The sequence below is a fragment of the Chiloscyllium punctatum genome, chromosome 5 (assembly GCF_047496795.1).
Source record: "Chiloscyllium punctatum isolate Juve2018m chromosome 5, sChiPun1.3, whole genome shotgun sequence".
In the NCBI taxonomy this organism is placed as follows: Eukaryota; Metazoa; Chordata; class Chondrichthyes; order Orectolobiformes; family Hemiscylliidae; genus Chiloscyllium; species Chiloscyllium punctatum.
The window spans coordinates 137,872,225-137,877,453 of NC_092743.1; positions in this window are offsets into that span (position 1 = coordinate 137,872,225).

Consider the following 5,229-nt stretch of genomic DNA (forward strand, 5'->3'; position numbering starts at 1 on the left):
GGGGTCGATTTTGAACAGAAGTGAGGGGTTTTTTCTTCAGCCAGAGAATGGTGGGCCTCAATGCCATGGGGCGCAGTGGAAGTTGGGATGTTAAATGTCTTCAAGGCAGAGATTGATAAATTCTTGATCTCGCAAGGAATTGAGAGATACGGGGAGAGTGTGGGTAAGTGCAGTTGAAATGCCCACCAGCCATGATTAAATTGCGGAGTGGACTCGATGGACCGAATGGCCTTACCTCCACTCCTATGTCTTATGGTCTTATGGAAGGATGTGAAAAAATTGAAGAGCGTGCTGAAGATGATTACAATAATGTCCCAGGCCTGAGAAACTCCAATTGCAAGGGAGAGATTGTAAAGTTTGGGACAACTCCCCTTGAAGAGAAGAAAGCAGGAAGAAGTCTGAGAAAAAACTCATGAGGAGTCTGGATAGAATGGAAAAGGAGAAGCTGCTGTGCTCATTGAAGGATTGTGTCTGAGAGGGAACAGATTGAAAGTGATTTTCAAACATACATGATGTGAGAAAACACTTCTTCACAAAATCAGTTTTTTGGGTCTCGAATGTGTGGATGTGAGGTGGGGTCAGGTTCAAGGGACACCCTCGAGAGGGTATTCAATGATTATTTAAATAGAAATAATGTGCAAGGGTCATTGGGAAGGGCAGGAGGGTGGTACTAGTTTGCAATGCTCATTGGATAGTCAGTGCAGGCTCGATGGGCTGATAGGCTGCTTCAACATTCTCACCCTTCTGTGATACCATGGAAACTTAAACCAATCTCTCCAGGCTGAACAGTTAACTGACATAACTGGCAACATTCTCAAGAACCTTTTCTGTACTTTTTCAAATATCCTTAATAAACTGTGAGTGCCAAAATTTGGCATAATACTCCAGGCTGCATTGGCCTGATACACAACTTTAACATCATCTCCTTGTTCTTATGTTCTATACTCCTATTAATAAAGCCTGGGATAAGATCTGCTTTCTTCACCACCCTCACATCCTGTACTGCCATCTTCAATTACTTATGCATATACGCTTCTGCACACCATCTAGAATTGTACTTTTTATTTTATATTGTCTCTCTATATTCATTCCACTAAGATTGATCATTTCGCACTCTCTGTATTAAATTTCAACTGCCTATTCCACCAATTTATTCATGACGTTCTGAAGTCCTTCTTACAACTCACAAACTTTGTAGTTTTGTATCATTCTGTAAATTGTGAAATGGAGTCCAGTGCACCACGTCTTTGAGATATAGCAGAGAAATCAAGGGTCCTAACACTGACACTTGCTTATTGTCTATTTCCTGTCACTCAGGCAGTTTTGTACTCATGTTACTCCTATACAATTCACGGTGCCATGGTTCCAGGTTCAATTCCATTCTCGCGTGACAGTCTGTGTGGAGTTTGCACATTCTCCCCATGTCTGTGTGGGTTTCCTCTGGGTGCTCCAGTTTCCTCCCACAGTCCAAAGATGTGCAGGTTAGGATGGATTGCCCATAATAAATTGCCCACAGTGTCCAGGGTTGTGTAAGCTAGGTACATTAGCCATAGGAAATGCAGGGTTACAGGAGTAGGGCACAGGCTGGATCTGGGTGGAATGCAGAGGGTCAGTGTGAACCCGATGGACCAAATGGTCTGCTTTCACAATGTAGGGATTCTACGATGAGCTACCACACAAGTCTGTTGTGCAGCGCATTTGTCAAAAACTGTGGCGTAAACCAACTGAGGTTTGAATTTAGAGAAATGAAGATGTTCAATGTAATGAATGTACTATCAGAGTCACTACCTGTACAATATTAACAAAGCTTTACTTTACCATCAGATGGAACATTTTAATTTCCATACCAGACAGTGTAAATAGGCACATTATTTAAACAGAGTTCATTAAAATCTGTTAAGATTAAAATTAGACTTTATTCTCCATCGAGAGACAGAGAACAAGTACTTCAAAGGCCGAAGATCTACACTGTACAACACTTTAACATTGTGTCTTTACATAGACTTGGCAAACGCTGACAAAATGCTCTGGGAGGATTTGAGAGAAAAGTCCAATATCTGTTTCTGTTGCAGCTTTGGGTCTCAAATAAACTGCAAAAAGAATGAAAAGAATATTTCCAGCCTCTGTTCCATGTTAAGCGTGAGTCAACTCTTACTCAGCTTTATAACAAAGCGCGGTTGTCCAGTGAACAAACAACGTGCATGCCCAGGACCCAGTCCAAATTTGAATCCGCTGGACTGGGTGAACGTGCCTCCACACTGAATCCGCTGGACTGGGTGAACGTGCCTCCACACTGAAGGTGGAAAATGAGACAGCATCAACTGTACTGAGAAGAGAGAGCCCTTTCTGCCTCTTCCCTTTGATATTGGCTACGTGTACGTTGAATAATAAACATATCCCTGACATTTTAGGAACATTAAGTTGGTGCAGGTTAGGTATTGCACAATACAATGTAACCACTGTTTCAGGTGAATAAGCTAATGGCCCAGCACAATGACAAGTCAGCAGATTACTGTCAGCAAACATCATTTTAAATTGATATATTCTGCTCTTGTGAAAGATTTAAAGCAAAATACACAATAAAATCAGCTGGAAAAGTTAACTGCCATTACAGCCATTAGCATTAAAGTCAAATAACGAGTCTTTTTAGGGGAGCTAATTGCTTGAGTCAAAGTGGAATGGCCTGATACAAGAATGATAATAACTACATTGTGGTAGATCATCTAATATCTTTTTAGAAATGTAGGGTGGCACAGTGGCTCAATTGCTAGCACCACTGCCTCACAGCGCCAGGGACCCAGGTTTGATTGCAGCCTCGGGAGACTGTCTGTGCGGAGTTTGCACATTCTCCCCATGTCTGTGTGGGTTTCCTCCAGATGCTCTGGTTTCCGCCCACAGTCCAAGGATGTGCAGGTTCGGTGAATTGACCTTAGTGTTCAAGGATGTGTTAGTTAGGGGAAAACGTAGAATAATAGGGTAGGGGAATGGGTTTGGGTGGGGTACCCTTCAGAGGGTCAGTATAGACTTGTTGGGCCGAACAGTCTGTTTCCACACTGGAAGGGTTCTATGAATTTGTTTTCCAGTGCATAGCCATAGCATTGTTCACGGGACCAGCAATTGTTGCTCATGCCTTATTGCCCTCGAGAAGGTTATAAGGAATTGCCTCCTCGCAGTGCAGTCCATGTCCGTGTATGCTGTTATGGAGGGGATTCTAGGATTTTGACCCAGCCAGTGATAGAGAATGATATAGTTCCAAGTCAGGATGGTGTGTGGCTTGGAGGGGAAGTTGCAGGTGGTGGTGTGGTGTTCCCCTACAACTGCTGTTCTTGTCCGCCCAGCTGGATTTGGAAGCTTTGTCAGTTGCTGCTGTGCATCTTATAAATGTGATATACTGCACCCACCATGTGTTGTTATTTTCTTTATTCATTCATGGGATGAAGGCATCGCTGGCTAGGCCCAGCATATATTGCTCATCCCTAATTACCCAGAGGACAGTGAGAATTAACCACATTGCTGTGGGTTTAGAGTCACACGTAGGCCAGACCAGGTAAGGATGGCTGTTTCCTTCCCGAAAGGACATTAGTGAACCAGAAAGGTGTTTTTCTAACAGACAGCAATAGATTCATGCTCATCATTAATTTCTTAATACCAGATATTTATTGAATTCAAATTCCACCATCTGCTGGAACGTTCTCTGGGTCTGTGGATTAACAGTCCAGCAATAATACCATTCGGCCATCGCTTCCCCAGTGGAGAGAGAAAAGATTTCGGACGATAAATGTGGTGCCAATCAAGGGGTTCCTTTGTCCTGGATGGTGGCAAGCTTCTTGAGTGTTGTTGGAGCAGCGCCCATGCAAGTGAAGAGATTTCCATCACACTCCTGACTTGTGACTTCTAAATGATGGACAGGTTTCGGGGAGTCAGTAAGTGTAAGATTCCTAGCCTTTGACCTGCTCCTTTTGGTCATAATGTTTATAAGGTCTATAATCAGTTTAGCTTCTGGTTATTAGTAATTTCCAACATGTTGATAGTGGGAGATTCAGCAATGCGAATTCTATTGACATCAAAGGGCGATAGGTAGACTCTGTTTTGCGAGAGGTAGTCATTATCTGGGATTGGTGTGCATGATTGATGCTTGCTGTTTAACAGCCCAAGTTGGAATGTTTTTCATGCCTTTCTGAATAAGGGCTGCTTCAATATCTGAGGATTACAAATGGTGCTGAACATTGTCCAATTGTCAGGGAGCATTCCCACTTCTGACCTTACGATTGAGGGGAGGTCATTGGTTCAGCAGCTAAAGATAACTGGGCCTAGAATATTACCCTGAGGAACTCCTATAGAGAGGCCCAGGAGCTGAGATGATTGAACTGCAGCAACTTTTGTGCTGGTTATGATTACAGCCATAAAAGGTTATCCATGAACCACATTGACTTCAGTTTTGCTGAGACTCTTTGACATCACACTCAGTCAAATTACTCTCAGTTCACCACTTTAGTTTATTCTTTTGTCCATGTTAGACCAAGGTTTTGGGCGTAAGCCCTGAGAAGGGGCTTATGCCTGAAACGTCGATTCTCCTGCTCCTCGGATGCTGCCTGACCGGCTGCGCTCTTCCAGCAACACACTCTTCGACTCTGATCTCCAGCATCTGCAGTCCTCACTTTCTCCAGGTTATAACAGGGTCAGGAACCAATTGGAACACAAACTGAGCAAGTTATTGATGAGGAAGTGCCTCTTGATAGCATTGCCAATGACAAGTTTCATTATTCTGGAGATTGAGAGCTGGCCCAGTATTTGGCTGGATTGGACCTTTCCTTGTTTCTTGTCGACAAACATGCCCAGGCAAATTTCCCATTTTGTCAGGTGGATATCTACATCGTCACAGCTACACTGGACCAACCTGGCCTCGGGCCTATCTAGTTCTGGAGACAAGTCTTTGGGACTACAGCCAGAACGCTGGCTGGCTCAAAGATTTTGCTTTATCCAGTCTTTTCAGCTGTTTTCTGACATAACTTTGAATTAATCAAATTGGTATCTGTGATGTCAGGGACATTAGGAGGAAGCATGATTGTTCATTCACCTGGCACTTCTGCTTTGCAAATGCTCTGGCCTTGACTTTGTTACTAACTGTATTACACTGCCACAGAAGTGAGTCAAACAGTCAGGGCAGGCAGGGACGAGGTAGGACTAATAAATTAAACTGCATTTATTTCAATGCAAGGGGCCTAACAG